The sequence below is a fragment of the Lissotriton helveticus genome, chromosome 6 (assembly GCF_964261635.1).
Source record: "Lissotriton helveticus chromosome 6, aLisHel1.1, whole genome shotgun sequence".
Taxonomy (NCBI): Eukaryota; Metazoa; Chordata; class Amphibia; order Caudata; family Salamandridae; genus Lissotriton; species Lissotriton helveticus.
Window position 1 is genome coordinate 1,087,632,557 of NC_136067.1, and position 18,937 is coordinate 1,087,651,493.

Sequence of the window (18,937 nt, forward strand, 5' to 3'; positions counted from 1 at the left end):
AGGAGAAGGAAGGACCTAAAAGCTAGGCAAAATGGTCCTAGATCCAAGAAAATCTTTTAGATCAGGCTCAGTTTCTTAAATACTCTGGGTTAACATAATCAGCTCCAGGTCTGTGTGGGGCTGAGCTTGTGAACTCCTTAGTAAGTAGGCGGGTACAACAAAAGGGAGTTTAATATTACAATAGGGGTTAAAATTCAGACACCTTGTCGTAGGCTCACCTTGTCCAGGGACCCAAGCATGCTGCCTTTCCACACTCAGAGCACTTCACCTAACCTACTGTGCAGCTGTTTCGCCTTTAATATCAAAGTTCCACAGGCAGCGTGATGTCACAATGCTCCTTGTCTGTAGCCCAAACCATGAGCCTTTGCAACCCTGGCATAATCTACATACTTACGGTGTGTGAAGTCTTGGACCACGAATGCAGTGAAGAATAATGGATTGCTACTCTTCATACATTTTTGCCCATTGGCTCAGATTTGAATGCTTACTGGCCATCTGAGCATCTCTGCCAGGCCACCCTATGTCTAGAGACTGTGGATTTAGAGAGTTTATAAACATTGTCAGTTCATCAATACAGTGTGCTCGCTTCGGCAGCACATATACTAAAATTGGAACGATACAGAGAAGATTAGCATGGCCCCTGCGCAAGGATGACACGCAAATTCGTGAAGCGTTCCATATTTTTAACAGCTTTTAGGAGAGAAATCTTCTTTGTTTTCAAGACTTATTGAAATAATAAAGCAGGTTCCAGTCCTGTGTCATGTAATATGTATTTTTAAATTGTCTCTCCTCAACATTTTTAATGTATTTGCCTTGCAGTAAAGAAGGTGCGCTCTATGTCCAGCAGCATTTTACAAGGAAGCCTGCTGGACTTCTGGGACTTTTCTTTCTCTTTTTCAGCCTCCCTGTCATTATTCTTCACCACCTCCAAATCTATACTGCTGCTAGTGATGAGTTGCTTTGTGGGAAGCAGGATAAAGAGAAGGGCAGGGCCTATGCAAATGATGGCCTCAGGGATGCCTGGGAGTCCCTTTTCAGCAGTACTGTTAAAATCTGCCTTGCAACCAGATTGGTCGGGTATGCTGAAAAACACCACGCCAGATTGGGCACCAGGTCTCTAGGCGCTTGGAGGACATATTGGGTCTACATCCCTAAGTTTCTGAGGTCCAAGAAATGTTCACCCTCCGCCCTAATAGAGAGGTCTTGGCCGATTGTGGCTGATTGTGGCTGAGAGGGGAAGAAGGTAGCAGGGCAAGATGCTCATGGTTCTTCTCTAATAATGGACCAACTTCCTCTCTCTCCTTAACTGTGGTTCTGCCTGGCTACTGGGGCTACCAGTTGTAAGCCTGCAGCCCACAAGGAGTTGGTTTGTCCCTCTCACAAATGTAAATGGGTAAGCATTCAATTGCACACACCTGCCTGCGTCCACAGACCCTCGCGCGCACACACACTTTTGTCAACAAGCTTTTTTATGTAGTTAAGAGAATCAGGGACCCATGTTGAAATACAAAAGCAGCACACCACGTGACGGCCGTCATGTAGAGTCCAGCAGCAAATGGGAAATGTTTAACTAGCCGTGGTCCTATTACTGCAGCTCTACCGTGGAACAACTGCTGGATGAGTCCTGCTGGAGAATATTGACCATACATTAAGTCTGAGGTAAATAAGAATACCACAGGAACATAATGAAAAAGAGACCTACAACCCTTCCGAGCCAGATAGGAGTCGAACCTACAATCTTCTGATCCGTAGTCAGACGCGTTATCCATTGCGCCACTGGCCCTATGTAATTGCACCTATCTTTTTGTCCTTAAGAGGGCTAGAAAGCGTGTGTGTGTGTGTGTGTGTGTGTGTGTGTGAAGGCACAAGGAAACCCATCTGACCACCTGAAAGTCTGTTCTGTGAGGTTTTCCTAAGTTGTACAAAGGACTTTAGGAGAAGGAAGGACCTAAAAGCTAGGCAAAATGGTCCTAGATCTAAGAAAATCTTTTAGATCAGGCTCAGTTTCTTAAATACTCTGGGTTAACATAATCAGCTCCAGGTCTGTGTGGGGCTGAGCTTGTGAACTCCTTAGTAAGTAGGCGGGTACAACAAAAGGGAGTTTAATATTACAATAGGGGTTAAAATTCAGACACCTTGTCGTAGGCTCACCTTGTCCGGGGACCCAAGCATGCTGCCTTTCCACACTCAGAGCACTTCACCTAACCTACTGTGCAGCTGTTTCGCCTTTAATATCAAAGTTCCACAGGCAGCGTGATGTCACAATGCTCCTTGTCTGTAGCCCAAACCATGAGCCTTTGCAACCCTGGCATAATCTACATACTTACGGTGTGTGAAGTCTTGGACCACGAATGCAGTGAAGAATAATGGATTGCTACTCTTCATACATTTTTGCCCATTGGCTCAGATTTGAATGCTTACTGGCCATCTGAGCATCTCTGCCAGGCCACCCTATGTCTAGAGACTGTGGATTTAGAGAGTTTATAAACATTGTCAGTTCATCAATAAAGTGTGCTCGCTTCGGCAGCACATATACTAAAATTGGAACGATACAGAGAAGATTAGCATGGCCCCTGCGCAAGGATGACACGCAAATTCGTGAAGCGTTCCATATTTTTAACAGCTTTTAGGAGAGAAATCTTCTTTGTTTTCAAGACTTATTGAAATAATAAAGCAGGTTCCAGTCCTGTGTCATGTAATATGTATTTTTAAATTGTCTCTCCTCAACATTTTTAATGTATTTGCCTTGCAGTAAAGAAGGTGCGCTCTATGTCCAGCAGCATTTTACAAGGAAGCCTGCTGGACTTCTGGGACTTTTCTTTCTCTTTTTCAGCCTCCCTGTCATTATTCTTCACCACCTCCAAATCTATACTGCTGCTAGTGATGAGTTGCTTTGTGGGAAGCAGGATAAAGAGAAGGGCAGGGCCTATGCAAATGATGGCCTCAGGGATGCCTGGGAGTCCCTTTTCAGCAGTACTGTTAAAATCTGCCTTGCAACCAGATTGGTCGGGTATGCTGAAAAACACCACGCCAGATTGGGCACCAGGTCTCTAGGCGCTTGGAGGACATATTGGGTCTACATCCCTAAGTTTCTGAGGTCCAAGAAATGTTCACCCTCCGCCCTAATAGAGAGGTCTTGGCCGATCGTGGCTGAGAGGGGAAGAAGGTAGCAGGGCAAGATGCTCATGGTTCTTCTCTAATAATGGACCAACTTCCTCTCTCTCCTTAACTGTGGTTCTGCCTGGCTACTGGGGCTACCAGTTGTAAGCCTGCAGCCCACAAGGAGTTGGTTTGTCCCTCTCACAAATGTAAATGGGTAAGCATTCAATTGCACACACCTGCCTGCGTCCACAGACCCTCGCGCGCACACACACTTTTGTCAACAAGCTTTTTTATGTAGTTAAGAGAATCAGGGACCCATGTTGAAATACAAAAGCAGCACACCACGTGACGGCCGTCATGTAGAGTCCAGCAGCAAATGGGAAATGTTTAACTAGCCGTGGTCCTATTACTGCAGCTCTACCGTGGAACAACTGCTGGATGAGTCCTGCTGGAGAATATTGACCCTACATTAAGTCTGAGGTAAATAAGAATACCACAGGAACATAATGAAAAAGAGACCTACAACCCTTCCGAGCCAGATAGGAGTCGAACCTACAATCTTCTGATCCGTAGTCAGACGCGTTATCCATTGCGCCACTGGCCCTATGTAATTGCACCTATCTTTTTGTCCTTAAGAGGGCTAGAAAGCGTGTGTGTGTGTGTGTGTGTGTGTGTGTGTGTGAAGGCACAAGGAAACCCATCTGACCACCTGAAAGTCTGTTCTGTGAGGTTTTCCTAAGTTGTACAAAGGACTTTAGGAGAAGGAAGGACCTAAAAGCTAGGCAAAATGGTCCTAGATCTAAGAAAATCTTTTAGATCAGGCTCAGTTTCTTAAATACTCTGGGTTAACATAATCAGCTCCAGGTCTGTGTGGGGCTGAGCTTGTGAACTCCTTAGTAAGTAGGCGGGTACAACAAAAGGGAGTTTAATATTACAATAGGGGTTAAAATTCAGACACCTTGTCGTAGGCTCACCTTGTCCGGGGACCCAAGCATGCTGCCTTTCCACACTCAGAGCACTTCACCTAACCTACTGTGCAGCTGTTTCGCCTTTAATATCAAAGTTCCACAGGCAGCGTGATGTCACAATGCTCCTTGTCTGTAGCCCAAACCATGAGCCTTTGCAACCCTGGCATAATCTACATACTTACGGTGTGTGAAGTCTTGGACCACGAATGCAGTGAAGAATAATGGATTGCTACTCTTCATACATTTTTGCCCATTGGCTCAGATTTGAATGCTTACTGGCCATCTGAGCATCTCTGCCAGGCCACCCTATGTCTAGAGACTGTGGATTTAGAGAGTTTATAAACATTGTCAGTTCATCAATAAAGTGTGCTCGCTTCGGCAGCACATATACTAAAATTGGAACGATACAGAGAAGATTAGCATGGCCCCTGCGCAAGGATGACACGCAAATTCGTGAAGCGTTCCATATTTTTAACAGCTTTTAGGAGAGAAATCTTCTTTGTTTTCAAGACTTATTGAAATAATAAAGCAGGTTCCAGTCCTGTGTCATGTAATATGTATTTTTAAATTGTCTCTCCTCAACATTTTTAATGTATTTGCCTTGCAGTAAAGAAGGGGCGCTCTATGTCCAGCAGCATTTTACAAGGAAGCCTGCTGGACTTCTGGGACTTTTCTTTCTCTTTTTCAGCCTCCCTGTCATTATTCTTCACCACCTCCAAATCTATACTGCTGCTAGTGATGAGTTGCTTTGTGGGAAGCAGGATAAAGAGAAGGGCAGGGCCTATACAAATGATGGCCTCAGGGATGCCTGGGAGTCCCTTTTCAGCAGTACTGTTAAAATCTGCCTTGCAACCAGATTGGTCGGGTATGCTGAAAAACACCACGCCAGATTGGGCACCAGGTCTCTAGGCGCTTGGAGGACATATTGGGTCTACATCCCTAAGTTTCTGAGGTCCAAGAAATGTTCACCCTCCGCCCTAATAGAGAGGTCTTGGCCGATCGTGGCCGATCGTGGCTGAGAGGGGAAGAAGGTAGCAGGGCAAGATGCTCATGGTTCTTCTCTAATAATGGACCAACTTCCTCTCTCTCCTTAACTGTGGTTCTGCCTGGCTACTGGGGCTACCAGTTGTAAGCCTGCAGCCCACAAGGAGTTGGTTTGTCCCTCTCACAAATGTAAATGGGTAAGCATTCAATTGCACACACCTGCCTGCGTCCACAGACCCTCGCGCGCACACACACTTTTGTCAACAAGCTTTTTTATGTAGTTAAGAGAATCAGGGACCCATGTTGAAATACAAAAGCAGCACACCACGTGACGGCCATCATGTAGAGTCCAGCAGCAAATGGGAAACGTTTAACTAGCCGTGGTCCTATTACTGCAGCTCTACCGTGGAACAACTGCTGGATGAGTCCTGCTGGAGAATATTGAACCTACATTAAGTCTGAGGTAAATAAGAATACCACAGGAACATAATGAAAAAGAGACCTACAACCCTTCCGAGCCAGATAGGAGTCGAACCTACAATCTTCTGATCCGTAGTCAGACGCGTTATCCATTGCGCCACTGGCCCTATGTATTTGCACCTATCTTTTTGTCCTTAAGAGGGCTAGAAAGCGTGTGTGTGTGTGTGTGTGTGTGTGTGTGAGTGAAGGCACAAGGAAACCCATCTGACCACCTGAAAGTCTGTTCTATGAGGTTTTCCTAAGTTGTACAAAGGACTTTAGGAGAAGGAAGGACCTAAAAGCTAGGCAAAATGGTCCTAGATCCAAGAAAATCTTTTAGATCAGGCTCAGTTTCTTAAATACTCTGGGTTAACATAATCAGCTCCAGGTCTGTGTGGGGCTGAGCTTGTGAACTCCTTAGTAAGTAGGCGGGTACAACAAAAGGGAGTTTAATATTACAATAGGGGTTAAAATTCAGACACCTTGTCGTAGGCTCACCTTGTCCAGGGACCCAAGCATGCTGCCTTTCCACACTCAGAGCACTTCACCTAACCTACTGTGCAGCTGTTTCGCCTTTAATATCAAAGTTCCACAGGCAGCGTGATGTCACAATGCTCCTTGTCTGTAGCCCAAACCATGAGCCTTTGCAACCCTGGCATAATCTACATACTTACGGTGTGTGAAGTCTTGGACCACGAATGCAGTGAAGAATAATGGATTGCTACTCTTCATACATTTTTGCCCATTGGCTCAGATTTGAATGCTTACTGGCCATCTGAGCATCTCTGCCAGGCCACCCTATGTCTAGAGACTGTGGATTTAGAGAGTTTATAAACATTGTCAGTTCATCAATACAGTGTGCTCGCTTCGGCAGCACATATACTAAAATTGGAACGATACAGAGAAGATTAGCATGGCCCCTGCGCAAGGATGACACGCAAATTCGTGAAGCGTTCCATATTTTTAACAGCTTTTAGGAGAGAAATCTTCTTTGTTTTCAAGACTTATTGAAATAATAAAGCAGGTTCCAGTCCTGTGTCATGTAATATGTATTTTTAAATTGTCTCTCCTCAACATTTTTAATGTATTTGCCTTGCAGTAAAGAAGGTGCGCTCTATGTCCAGCAGCATTTTACAAGGAAGCCTGCTGGACTTCTGGGACTTTTCTTTCTCTTTTTCAGCCTCCCTGTCATTATTCTTCACCACCTCCAAATCTATACTGCTGCTAGTGATGAGTTGCTTTGTGGGAAGCAGGATAAAGAGAAGGGCAGGGCCTATGCAAATGATGGCCTCAGGGATGCCTGGGAGTCCCTTTTCAGCAGTACTGTTAAAATCTGCCTTGCAACCAGATTGGTCGGGTATGCTGAAAAACACCACGCCAGATTGGGCACCAGGTCTCTAGGCGCTTGGAGGACATATTGGGTCTACATCCCTAAGTTTCTGAGGTCCAAGAAATGTTCACCCTCCGCCCTAATAGAGAGGTCTTGGCCGATCGTGGCTGAGAGGGGAAGAAGGTAGCAGGGCAAGATGCTCATGGTTCTTCTCTAATAATGGACCAACTTCCTCTCTCTCCTTAACTGTGGTTCTGCCTGGCTACTGGGGCTACCAGTTGTAAGCCTGCAGCCCACAAGGAGTTGGTTTGTCCCTCTCACAAATGTAAATGGGTAAGCATTCAATTGCACACACCTGCCTGCGTCCACAGACCCTCGCGCGCACACACAATTTTGTCAACAAGCTTTTTTATGTAGTTAAGAGAATCAGGGACCCATGTTGAAATACAAAAGCAGCACACCACGTGACGGCCGTCATGTAGAGTCCAGCAGCAAATGGGAAACGTTTAACTAGCCGTGGTCCTATTACTGCAGCTCTACCGTGGAACAACTGCTGGATGAGTCCTGCTGGAGAATATTGAACCTACATTAAGTCTGAGGTAAATAAGAATACCACAGGAACATAATGAAAAAGAGACCTACAACCCTTCCGAGCCAGATAGGAGTCGAACCTACAATCTTCTGATCCGTAGTCAGACGCGTTATCCATTGCGCCACTGGCCCTATGTATTTACACCTATCTTGTTGTCCTTAAGAGGGCTAGAAAGCGTGTGTGTGTGTGTGTGTGTGTGTGTGTGTGTGAAGGCACAAGGAAACCCATCTGACCACCTGAAAGTCTGTTCTATGAGGTTTTCCTAAGTTGTACAAAGGACTTTAGGAGAAGGAAGGACCTAAAAGCTAGGCAAAATGGTCCTAGATCCAAGAATATCTTTTAGATCAGGCTCAGTTTCTTAAATACTCTGGGTTAACATAATCAGCTCCAGGTCTGTGTGGGGCTGAGCTTGTGAACTCCTTAGTAAGTAGGCGGGTACAACAAAAGGGAGTTTAATATTACAATAGGGGTTAAAATTCAGACACCTTGTCGTAGGCTCACCTTGTCCAGGGACCCAAGCATGCTGCCTTTCCACACTCAGAGCACTTCACCTAACCTACTGTGCAGCTGTTTCGCCTTTAATATCAAAGTTCCACAGGCAGCGTGATGTCACAATGCTCCTTGTCTGTAGCCCAAACCATGAGCCTTTGCAACCCTGGCATAATCTACATACTTACGGTGTGTGAAGTCTTGGACCACGAATGCAGTGAAGAATAATGGATTGCTACTCTTCATACATTTTTGCCCATTGGCTCAGATTTGAATGCTTACTGGCCATCTGAGCATCTCTGCCAGGCCACCCTATGTCTAGAGACTGTGGATTTAGAGAGTTTATAAACATTGTCAGTTCATCAATAAAGTGTGCTCGCTTCGGCAGCACATATACTAAAATTGGAACGATACAGAGAAGATTAGCATGGCCCCTGCGCAAGGATGACACGCAAATTCGTGAAGCGTTCCATATTTTTAACAGCTTTTAGGAGAGAAATCTTCTTTGTTTTCAAGACTTATTGAAATAATAAAGCAGGTTCCAGTCCTGTGTCATGTAATATGTATTTTTAAATTGTCTCTCCTCAACATTTTTAATGTATTTGCCTTGCAGTAAAGAAGGTGCGCTCTATGTCCAGCAGCATTTTACAAGGAAGCCTGCTGGACTTCTGGGACTTTTCTTTCTCTTTTTCAGCCTCCCTGTCATTATTCTTCACCACCTCCAAATCTATACTGCTGCTAGTGATGAGTTGCTTTGTGGGAAGCAGGATAAAGAGAAGGGCAGGGCCTATGCAAATGATGGCCTCAGGGATGCCTGGGAGTCCCTTTTCAGCAGTACTGTTAAAATCTGCCTTGCAACCAGATTGGTCGGGTATGCTGAAAAACACCACGCCAGATTGGGCACCAGGTCTCTAGGCGCTTGGAGGACATATTGGGTCTACATCCCTAAGTTTCTGAGGTCCAAGAAATGTTCACCCTCCGCCCTAATAGAGAGGTCTTGGCCGATCGTGGCCGATCGTGGCTGAGAGGGGAAGAAGGTAGCAGGGCAAGATGCTCATGGTTCTTCTCTAATAATGGACCAACTTCCTCTCTCTCCTTAACTGTGGTTCTGCCTGGCTACTGGGGCTACCAGTTGTAAGCCTGCAGCCCACTAGGAGTTGGTTTGTCCCTCTCACAAATGTAAATGGGTAAGCATTCAATTGCACACACCTGCCTGCGTCCACAGACCCTCGCGCGCACACACAATTTTGTCAACAAGCTTTTTTATGTAGTTAAGAGAATCAGGGACCCATGTTGAAATACAAAAGCAGCACACCACGTGACGGCCGTCATGTAGAGTCCAGCAGCAAATGGGAAACGTTTAACTAGCCGTGGTCCTATTACTGCAGCTCTACCGTGGAACAACTGCTGGATGAGTCCTGCTGGAGAATATTGAACCTACATTAAGTCTGAGGTAAATAAGAATACCACAGGAACATAATGAAAAAGAGACCTACAACCCTTCCGAGCCAGATAGGAGTCGAACCTACAATCTTCTGATCCGTAGTCAGACGCGTTATCCATTGCGCCACTGGCCCTATGTATTTACACCTATCTTGTTGTCCTTAAGAGGGCTAGAAAGCGTGTGTGTGTGTGTGTGTGTGTGTGTGTGTGTGAAGGCACAAGGAAACCCATCTGACCACCTGAAAGTCTGTTCTATGAGGTTTTCCTAAGTTGTACAAAGGACTTTAGGAGAAGGAAGGACCTAAAAGCTAGGCAAAATGGTCCTAGATCCAAGAATATCTTTTAGATCAGGCTCAGTTTCTTAAATACTCTGGGTTAACATAATCAGCTCCAGGTCTGTGTGGGGCTGAGCTTGTGAACTCCTTAGTAAGTAGGCGGGTACAACAAAAGGGAGTTTAATATTACAATAGGGGTTAAAATTCAGACACCTTGTCGTAGGCTCACCTTGTCCAGGGACCCAAGCATGCTGCCTTTCCACACTCAGAGCACTTCACCTAACCTACTGTGCAGCTGTTTCGCCTTTAATATCAAAGTTCCACAGGCAGCGTGATGTCACAATGCTCCTTGTCTGTAGCCCAAACCATGAGCCTTTGCAACCCTGGCATAATCTACATACTTACGGTGTGTGAAGTCTTGGACCACGAATGCAGTGAAGAATAATGGATTGCTACTCTTCATACATTTTTGCCCATTGGCTCAGATTTGAATGCTTACTGGCCATCTGAGCATCTCTGCCAGGCCACCCTATGTCTAGAGACTGTGGATTTAGAGAGTTTATAAACATTGTCAGTTCATCAATACAGTGTGCTCGCTTCGGCAGCACATATACTAAAATTGGAACGATACAGAGAAGATTAGCATGGCCCCTGCGCAAGGATGACACGCAAATTCGTGAAGCGTTCCATATTTTTAACAGCTTTTAGGAGAGAAATCTTCTTTGTTTTCAAGACTTATTGAAATAATAAAGCAGGTTCCAGTCCTGTGTCATGTAATATGTATTTTTAAATTGTCTCTCCTCAACATTTTTAATGTATTTGCCTTGCAGTAAAGAAGGTGCGCTCTATGTCCAGCAGCATTTTACAAGGAAGCCTGCTGGACTTCTGGGACTTTTCTTTCTCTTTTTCAGCCTCCCTGTCATTATTCTTCACCACCTCCAAATCTATACTGCTGCTAGTGATGAGTTGCTTTGTGGGAAGCAGGATAAAGAGAAGGGCAGGGCCTATGCAAATGATGGCCTCAGGGATGCCTGGGAGTCCCTTTTCAGCAGTACTGTTAAAATCTGCCTTGCAACCAGATTGGTCGGGTATGCTGAAAAACACCACGCCAGATTGGGCACCAGGTCTCTAGGCGCTTGGAGGACATATTGGGTCTACATCCCTAAGTTTCTGAGGTCCAAGAAATGTTCACCCTCCGCCCTAATAGAGAGGTCTTGGCCGATCGTGGCTGAGAGGGGAAGAAGGTAGCAGGGCAAGATGCTCATGGTTCTTCTCTAATAATGGACCAACTTCCTCTCTCTCCTTAACTGTGGTTCTGCCTGGCTACTGGGGCTACCAGTTGTAAGCCTGCAGCCCACAAGGAGTTGGTTTGTCCCTCTCACAAATGTAAATGGGTAAGCATTCAATTGCACACACCTGCCTGCGTCCACAGACCCTCGCGCGCACACACAATTTTGTCAACAAGCTTTTTTATGTAGTTAAGAGAATCAGGGACCCATGTTGAAATACAAAAGCAGCACACCACGTGACGGCCGTCATGTAGAGTCCAGCAGCAAATGGGAAACGTTTAACTAGCCGTGGTCCTATTACTGCAGCTCTACCGTGGAACAACTGCTGGATGAGTCCTGCTGGAGAATATTGAACCTACATTAAGTCTGAGGTAAATAAGAATACCACAGGAACATAATGAAAAAGAGACCTACAACCCTTCCGAGCCAGATAGGAGTCGAACCTACAATCTTCTGATCCGTAGTCAGACGCGTTATCCATTGCGCCACTGGCCCTATGTATTTACACCTATCTTGTTGTCCTTAAGAGGGCTAGAAAGCGTGTGTGTGTGTGTGTGTGTGTGTGTGTGTGTGAAGGCACAAGGAAACCCATCTGACCACCTGAAAGTCTGTTCTATGAGGTTTTCCTAAGTTGTACAAAGGACTTTAGGAGAAGGAAGGACCTAAAAGCTAGGCAAAATGGTCCTAGATCCAAGAATATCTTTTAGATCAGGCTCAGTTTCTTAAATACTCTGGGTTAACATAATCAGCTCCAGGTCTGTGTGGGGCTGAGCTTGTGAACTCCTTAGTAAGTAGGCGGGTACAACAAAAGGGAGTTTAATATTACAATAGGGGTTAAAATTCAGACACCTTGTCGTAGGCTCACCTTGTCCAGGGACCCAAGCATGCTGCCTTTCCACACTCAGAGCACTTCACCTAACCTACTGTGCAGCTGTTTCGCCTTTAATATCAAAGTTCCACAGGCAGCGTGATGTCACAATGCTCCTTGTCTGTAGCCCAAACCATGAGCCTTTGCAACCCTGGCATAATCTACATACTTACGGTGTGTGAAGTCTTGGACCACGAATGCAGTGAAGAATAATGGATTGCTACTCTTCATACATTTTTGCCCATTGGCTCAGATTTGAATGCTTACTGGCCATCTGAGCATCTCTGCCAGGCCACCCTATGTCTAGAGACTGTGGATTTAGAGAGTTTATAAACATTGTCAGTTCATCAATAAAGTGTGCTCGCTTCGGCAGCACATATACTAAAATTGGAACGATACAGAGAAGATTAGCATGGCCCCTGCGCAAGGATGACACGCAAATTCGTGAAGCGTTCCATATTTTTAACAGCTTTTAGGAGAGAAATCTTCTTTGTTTTCAAGACTTATTGAAATAATAAAGCAGGTTCCAGTCCTGTGTCATGTAATATGTATTTTTAAATTGTCTCTCCTCAACATTTTTAATGTATTTGCCTTGCAGTAAAGAAGGTGCGCTCTATGTCCAGCAGCATTTTACAAGGAAGCCTGCTGGACTTCTGGGACTTTTCTTTCTCTTTTTCAGCCTCCCTGTCATTATTCTTCACCACCTCCAAATCTATACTGCTGCTAGTGATGAGTTGCTTTGTGGGAAGCAGGATAAAGAGAAGGGCAGGGCCTATGCAAATGATGGCCTCAGGGATGCCTGGGAGTCCCTTTTCAGCAGTACTGTTAAAATCTGCCTTGCAACCAGATTGGTCGGGTATGCTGAAAAACACCACGCCAGATTGGGCACCAGGTCTCTAGGCGCTTGGAGGACATATTGGGTCTACATCCCTAAGTTTCTGAGGTCCAAGAAATGTTCACCCTCCGCCCTAATAGAGAGGTCTTGGCCGATCGTGGCCGATCGTGGCTGAGAGGGGAAGAAGGTAGCAGGGCAAGATGCTCATGGTTCTTCTCTAATAATGGACCAACTTCCTCTCTCTCCTTAACTGTGGTTCTGCCTGGCTACTGGGGCTACCAGTTGTAAGCCTGCAGCCCACTAGGAGTTGGTTTGTCCCTCTCACAAATGTAAATGGGTAAGCATTCAATTGCACACACCTGCCTGCGTCCACAGACCCTCGCGCGCACACACAATTTTGTCAACAAGCTTTTTTATGTAGTTAAGAGAATCAGGGACCCATGTTGAAATACAAAAGCAGCACACCACGTGACGGCCGTCATGTAGAGTCCAGCAGCAAATGGGAAACGTTTAACTAGCCGTGGTCCTATTACTGCAGCTCTACCGTGGAACAACTGCTGGATGAGTCCTGCTGGAGAATATTGAACCTACATTAAGTCTGAGGTAAATAAGAATACCACAGGAACATAATGAAAAAGAGACCTACAACCCTTCCGAGCCAGATAGGAGTCGAACCTACAATCTTCTGATCCGTAGTCAGACGCGTTATCCATTGCGCCACTGGCCCTATGTATTTACACCTATCTTGTTGTCCTTAAGAGGGCTAGAAAGCGTGTGTGTGTGTGTGTGTGTGTGTGTGTGTGTGAAGGCACAAGGAAACCCATCTGACCACCTGAAAGTCTGTTCTATGAGGTTTTCCTAAGTTGTACAAAGGACTTTAGGAGAAGGAAGGACCTAAAAGCTAGGCAAAATGGTCCTAGATCCAAGAATATCTTTTAGATCAGGCTCAGTTTCTTAAATACTCTGGGTTAACATAATCAGCTCCAGGTCTGTGTGGGGCTGAGCTTGTGAACTCCTTAGTAAGTAGGCGGGTACAACAAAAGGGAGTTTAATATTACAATAGGGGTTAAAATTCAGACACCTTGTCGTAGGCTCACCTTGTCCAGGGACCCAAGCATGCTGCCTTTCCACACTCAGAGCACTTCACCTAACCTACTGTGCAGCTGTTTCGCCTTTAATATCAAAGTTCCACAGGCAGCGTGATGTCACAATGCTCCTTGTCTGTAGCCCAAACCATGAGCCTTTGCAACCCTGGCATAATCTACATACTTACGGTGTGTGAAGTCTTGGACCACGAATGCAGTGAAGAATAATGGATTGCTACTCTTCATACATTTTTGCCCATTGGCTCAGATTTGAATGCTTACTGGCCATCTGAGCATCTCTGCCAGGCCACCCTATGTCTAGAGACTGTGGATTTAGAGAGTTTATAAACATTGTCAGTTCATCAATACAGTGTGCTCGCTTCGGCAGCACATATACTAAAATTGGAACGATACAGAGAAGATTAGCATGGCCCCTGCGCAAGGATGACACGCAAATTCGTGAAGCGTTCCATATTTTTAACAGCTTTTAGGAGAGAAATCTTCTTTGTTTTCAAGACTTATTGAAATAATAAAGCAGGTTCCAGTCCTGTGTCATGTAATATGTATTTTTAAATTGTCTCTCCTCAACATTTTTAATGTATTTGCCTTGCAGTAAAGAAGGTGCGCTCTATGTCCAGCAGCATTTTACAAGGAAGCCTGCTGGACTTCTGGGACTTTTCTTTCTCTTTTTCAGCCTCCCTGTCATTATTCTTCACCACCTCCAAATCTATACTGCTGCTAGTGATGAGTTGCTTTGTGGGAAGCAGGATAAAGAGAAGGGCAGGGCCTATGCAAATGATGGCCTCAGGGATGCCTGGGAGTCCCTTTTCAGCAGTACTGTTAAAATCTGCCTTGCAACCAGATTGGTCGGGTATGCTGAAAAACACCACGCCAGATTGGGCACCAGGTCTCTAGGCGCTTGGAGGACATATTGGGTCTACATCCCTAAGTTTCTGAGGTCCAAGAAATGTTCACCCTCCGCCCTAATAGAGAGGTCTTGGCCGATCGTGGCTGAGAGGGGAAGAAGGTAGCAGGGCAAGATGCTCATGGTTCTTCTCTAATAATGGACCAACTTCCTCTCTCTCCTTAACTGTGGTTCTGCCTGGCTACTGGGGCTACCAGTTGTAAGCCTGCAGCCCACAAGGAGTTGGTTTGTCCCTCTCACAAATGTAAATGGGTAAGCATTCAATTGCACACACCTGCCTGCGTCCACAGACCCTCGCGCGCACACACAATTTTGTCAACAAGCTTTTTTATGTAGTTAAGAGAATCAGGGACCCATGTTGAAATACAAAAGCAGCACACCACGTGACGGCCGTCATGTAGAGTCCAGCAGCAAATGGGAAACGTTTAACTAGCCGTGGTCCTATTACTGCAGCTCTACCGTGGAACAACTGCTGGATGAGTCCTGCTGGAGAATATTGAACCTACATTAAGTCTGAGGTAAATAAGAATACCACAGGAACATAATGAAAAAGAGACCTACAACCCTTCCGAGCCAGATAGGAGTCGAACCTACAATCTTCTGATCCGTAGTCAGACGCGTTATCCATTGCGCCACTGGCCCTATGTATTTACACCTATCTTGTTGTCCTTAAGAGGGCTAGAAAGCGTGTGTGTGTGTGTGTGTGTGTGTGTGTGTGTGAAGGCACAAGGAAACCCATCTGACCACCTGAAAGTCTGTTCTATGAGGTTTTCCTAAGTTGTACAAAGGACTTTAGGAGAAGGAAGGACCTAAAAGCTAGGCAAAATGGTCCTAGATCCAAGAATATCTTTTAGATCAGGCTCAGTTTCTTAAATACTCTGGGTTAACATAATCAGCTCCAGGTCTGTGTGGGGCTGAGCTTGTGAACTCCTTAGTAAGTAGGCGGGTACAACAAAAGGGAGTTTAATATTACAATAGGGGTTAAAATTCAGACACCTTGTCGTAGGCTCACCTTGTCCAGGGACCCAAGCATGCTGCCTTTCCACACTCAGAGCACTTCACCTAACCTACTGTGCAGCTGTTTCGCCTTTAATATCAAAGTTCCACAGGCAGCGTGATGTCACAATGCTCCTTGTCTGTAGCCCAAACCATGAGCCTTTGCAACCCTGGCATAATCTACATACTTACGGTGTGTGAAGTCTTGGACCACGAATGCAGTGAAGAATAATGGATTGCTACTCTTCATACATTTTTGCCCATTGGCTCAGATTTGAATGCTTACTGGCCATCTGAGCATCTCTGCCAGGCCACCCTATGTCTAGAGACTGTGGATTTAGAGAGTTTATAAACATTGTCAGTTCATCAATAAAGTGTGCTCGCTTCGGCAGCACATATACTAAAATTGGAACGATACAGAGAAGATTAGCATGGCCCCTGCGCAAGGATGACACGCAAATTCGTGAAGCGTTCCATATTTTTAACAGCTTTTAGGAGAGAAATCTTCTTTGTTTTCAAGACTTATTGAAATAATAAAGCAGGTTCCAGTCCTGTGTCATGTAATATGTATTTTTAAATTGTCTCTCCTCAACATTTTTAATGTATTTGCCTTGCAGTAAAGAAGGTGCGCTCTATGTCCAGCAGCATTTTACAAGGAAGCCTGCTGGACTTCTGGGACTTTTCTTTCTCTTTTTCAGCCTCCCTGTCATTATTCTTCACCACCTCCAAATCTATACTGCTGCTAGTGATGAGTTGCTTTGTGGGAAGCAGGATAAAGAGAAGGGCAGGGCCTATGCAAATGATGGCCTCAGGGATGCCTGGGAGTCCCTTTTCAGCAGTACTGTTAAAATCTGCCTTGCAACCAGATTGGTCGGGTATGCTGAAAAACACCACGCCAGATTGGGCACCAGGTCTCTAGGCGCTTGGAGGACATATTGGGTCTACATCCCTAAGTTTCTGAGGTCCAAGAAATGTTCACCCTCCGCCCTAATAGAGAGGTCTTGGCCGATCGTGGCCGATCGTGGCTGAGAGGGGAAGAAGGTAGCAGGGCAAGATGCTCATGGTTCTTCTCTAATAATGGACCAACTTCCTCTCTCTCCTTAACTGTGGTTCTGCCTGGCTACTGGGGCTACCAGTTGTAAGCCTGCAGCCCACTAGGAGTTGGTTTGTCCCTCTCACAAATGTAAATGGGTAAGCATTCAATTGCACACACCTGCCTGCGTCCACAGACCCTCGCGCGCACACACAATTTTGTCAACAAGCTTTTTTATGTAGTTAAGAGAATCAGGGACCCATGTTGAAATACAAAAGCAGCACACCACGTGACGGCCGTCATGTAGAGTCCAGCAGCAAATGGGAAACGTTTAACTAGCCGTGGTCCTATTACTGCAGCTCTACCGTGGAACAACTGCTGGATGAGTCCTGCTGGAGAATATTGAACCTACATTAAGTCTGAGGTAAATAAGAATACCACAGGAACATAATGAAAAAGAGACCTACAACCCTTCCGAGCCAGATAGGAGTCGAACCTACAATCTTCTGATCCGTAGTCAGACGCGTTATCCATTGCGCCACTGGCCCTATGTATTTACACCTATCTTGTTGTCCTTAAGAGGGCTAGAAAGCGTGTGTGTGTGTGTGTGTGTGTGTGTGTGTGTGAAGGCACAAGGAAACCCATCTGACCACCTGAAAGTCTGTTCTATGAGGTTTTCCTAAGTTGTACAAAGGACTTTAGGAGAAGGAAGGACCTAAAAGCTAGGCAAAATGGTCCTAGATCCAAGAATATCTTTTAGATCAGGCTCAGTTTCTTAAATACTCTGGGTTAACATAATCAGCTCCAGGTCTGTGTGGGGCTGAGCTTGTGAACTCCTTAGTAAGTAGGCGGGTACAACAAAAGGGAGTTTAATATTACAATAGGGGTTAAAATTCAGACACCTTGTCGTAGGCTCACCTTGTCCAGGGACCCAAGCATGCTGCCTTTCCACACTCAGAGCACTTCACCTAACCTACTGTGCAGCTGTTTCGCCTTTAATATCAAAGTTCCACAGGCAGCGTGATGTCACAATGCTCCTTGTCTGTAGCCCAAACCATGAGCCTTTGCAACCCTGGCATAATCTACATACTTACGGTGTGTGAAGTCTTGGACCACGAATGCAGTGAAGAATAATGGATTGCTACTCTTCATACATTTTTGCCCATTGGCTCAGATTTGAATGCTTACTGGCCATCTGAGCATCTCTGCCAGGCCACCCTATGTCTAGAGACTGTGGATTTAGAGAGTTTATAAACATTGTCAGTTCATCAATACAGTGTGCTCGCTTCGGCAGCACATATACTAAAATTGGAACGATACAGAGAAGATTAGCATGGCCCCTGCGCAAGGATGACACGCAAATTCGTGAAGCGTTCCATATTTTTAACAGCTTTTAGGAGAGAAATCTTCTTTGTTTTCAAGACTTATTGAAATAATAAAGCAGGTTCCAGTCCTGTGTCATGTAATATGTATTTTTAAATTGTCTCTCCTCAACATTTTTAATGTATTTGCCTTGCAGTAAAGAAGGTGCGCTCTATGTCCAGCAGCATTTTACAAGGAAGCCTGCTGGACTTCTGGGACTTTTCTTTCTCTTTTTCAGCCTCCCTGTCATTATTCTTCACCACCTCCAAATCTATACTGCTGCTAGTGATGAGTTGCTTTGTGGGAAGCAGGATAAAGAGAAGGGCAGGGCCTATGCAAATGATGGCCTCAGGGATGCCTGGGAGTCCCTTTTCAGCAGTACTGTTAAAATCTGCCTTGCAACCAGATTGGTCGGGTATGCTGAAAAACACCACGCCAGATTGGGCACCAGGTCTCTAGGCGCTTGGAGGACATATTGGGTCTACATCCCTAAGTTTCTGAGGTCCAAGAAATGTTCACCCTCCGCCCTAATAGAGAGGTCTTGGCCGATCGTGGCTGAGAGGGGAAGAAGGTAGCAGGGCAAGATGCTCATGGTTCTTCTCTAATAATGGACCAACTTCCTCTCTCTCCTTAACTGTGGTTCTGCCTGGCTACTGGGGCTACCAGTTGTAAGCCTGCAGCCCACAAGGAGTTGGTTTGTCCCTCTCACAAATGTAAATGGGTAAGCATTCAATTGCACACACCTGCCTGCGTCCACAGACCCTCGCGCGCACACACAATTTTGTCAACAAGCTTTTTTATGTAGTTAAGAGAATCAGGGACCCATGTTGAAATACAAAAGCAGCACACCACGTGACGGCCGTCATGTAGAGTCCAGCAGCAAATGGGAAACGTTTAACTAG

The 18,937-nt window shown here is 45.5% G+C and overlaps 19 non-coding genes across 19 annotated transcripts; 10 read left to right on the top strand and 9 right to left on the bottom strand.

Moving 5' to 3' along the window:
- Positions 1-578: 578 nt before the first annotated feature.
- On the top strand, positions 579-685 carry LOC144764662 (U6 spliceosomal RNA). The gene has a single exon (XR_013596704.1). It is a non-coding gene; the product is annotated as a U6 spliceosomal RNA (small nuclear RNA).
- A 1,025-nt stretch (positions 686-1,710) lies between these two features.
- Positions 1,711-1,783, bottom strand: TRNAR-ACG (transfer RNA arginine (anticodon ACG)). Its single transcript has one exon. It is a non-coding gene; the product is annotated as a tRNA-Arg (tRNA).
- Positions 1,784-2,511: 728 nt separating this feature from the next.
- LOC144764663 (U6 spliceosomal RNA) lies at positions 2,512-2,618 on the top strand. The gene has a single exon (XR_013596705.1). It is a non-coding gene; the product is annotated as a U6 spliceosomal RNA (small nuclear RNA).
- A 1,015-nt stretch (positions 2,619-3,633) lies between these two features.
- TRNAR-ACG (transfer RNA arginine (anticodon ACG)) lies at positions 3,634-3,706 on the bottom strand. The gene has a single exon. It is a non-coding gene; the product is annotated as a tRNA-Arg (tRNA).
- Positions 3,707-4,436: 730 nt separating this feature from the next.
- On the top strand, positions 4,437-4,543 carry LOC144764664 (U6 spliceosomal RNA). The gene has a single exon (XR_013596706.1). It is a non-coding gene; the product is annotated as a U6 spliceosomal RNA (small nuclear RNA).
- A 1,025-nt stretch (positions 4,544-5,568) lies between these two features.
- Positions 5,569-5,641, bottom strand: TRNAR-ACG (transfer RNA arginine (anticodon ACG)). Its single transcript has one exon. It is a non-coding gene; the product is annotated as a tRNA-Arg (tRNA).
- A 730-nt stretch (positions 5,642-6,371) lies between these two features.
- Positions 6,372-6,478, top strand: LOC144764665 (U6 spliceosomal RNA). Its single transcript, XR_013596707.1, has one exon. It is a non-coding gene; the product is annotated as a U6 spliceosomal RNA (small nuclear RNA).
- Positions 6,479-7,493: 1,015 nt separating this feature from the next.
- Positions 7,494-7,566, bottom strand: TRNAR-ACG (transfer RNA arginine (anticodon ACG)). The gene has a single exon. It is a non-coding gene; the product is annotated as a tRNA-Arg (tRNA).
- A 730-nt stretch (positions 7,567-8,296) lies between these two features.
- Positions 8,297-8,403, top strand: LOC144764666 (U6 spliceosomal RNA). The gene has a single exon (XR_013596708.1). It is a non-coding gene; the product is annotated as a U6 spliceosomal RNA (small nuclear RNA).
- A 1,025-nt stretch (positions 8,404-9,428) lies between these two features.
- On the bottom strand, positions 9,429-9,501 carry TRNAR-ACG (transfer RNA arginine (anticodon ACG)). The gene has a single exon. It is a non-coding gene; the product is annotated as a tRNA-Arg (tRNA).
- Positions 9,502-10,231: 730 nt separating this feature from the next.
- LOC144764667 (U6 spliceosomal RNA) lies at positions 10,232-10,338 on the top strand. The gene has a single exon (XR_013596709.1). It is a non-coding gene; the product is annotated as a U6 spliceosomal RNA (small nuclear RNA).
- A 1,015-nt stretch (positions 10,339-11,353) lies between these two features.
- Positions 11,354-11,426, bottom strand: TRNAR-ACG (transfer RNA arginine (anticodon ACG)). Its single transcript has one exon. It is a non-coding gene; the product is annotated as a tRNA-Arg (tRNA).
- Positions 11,427-12,156: 730 nt separating this feature from the next.
- Positions 12,157-12,263, top strand: LOC144764668 (U6 spliceosomal RNA). Its single transcript, XR_013596710.1, has one exon. It is a non-coding gene; the product is annotated as a U6 spliceosomal RNA (small nuclear RNA).
- A 1,025-nt stretch (positions 12,264-13,288) lies between these two features.
- TRNAR-ACG (transfer RNA arginine (anticodon ACG)) lies at positions 13,289-13,361 on the bottom strand. Its single transcript has one exon. It is a non-coding gene; the product is annotated as a tRNA-Arg (tRNA).
- A 730-nt stretch (positions 13,362-14,091) lies between these two features.
- Positions 14,092-14,198, top strand: LOC144764669 (U6 spliceosomal RNA). Its single transcript, XR_013596711.1, has one exon. It is a non-coding gene; the product is annotated as a U6 spliceosomal RNA (small nuclear RNA).
- Positions 14,199-15,213: 1,015 nt separating this feature from the next.
- On the bottom strand, positions 15,214-15,286 carry TRNAR-ACG (transfer RNA arginine (anticodon ACG)). The gene has a single exon. It is a non-coding gene; the product is annotated as a tRNA-Arg (tRNA).
- Positions 15,287-16,016: 730 nt separating this feature from the next.
- LOC144764671 (U6 spliceosomal RNA) lies at positions 16,017-16,123 on the top strand. The gene has a single exon (XR_013596712.1). It is a non-coding gene; the product is annotated as a U6 spliceosomal RNA (small nuclear RNA).
- A 1,025-nt stretch (positions 16,124-17,148) lies between these two features.
- Positions 17,149-17,221, bottom strand: TRNAR-ACG (transfer RNA arginine (anticodon ACG)). The gene has a single exon. It is a non-coding gene; the product is annotated as a tRNA-Arg (tRNA).
- A 730-nt stretch (positions 17,222-17,951) lies between these two features.
- Positions 17,952-18,058, top strand: LOC144764672 (U6 spliceosomal RNA). The gene has a single exon (XR_013596713.1). It is a non-coding gene; the product is annotated as a U6 spliceosomal RNA (small nuclear RNA).
- Positions 18,059-18,937: the final 879 nt, after the last annotated feature.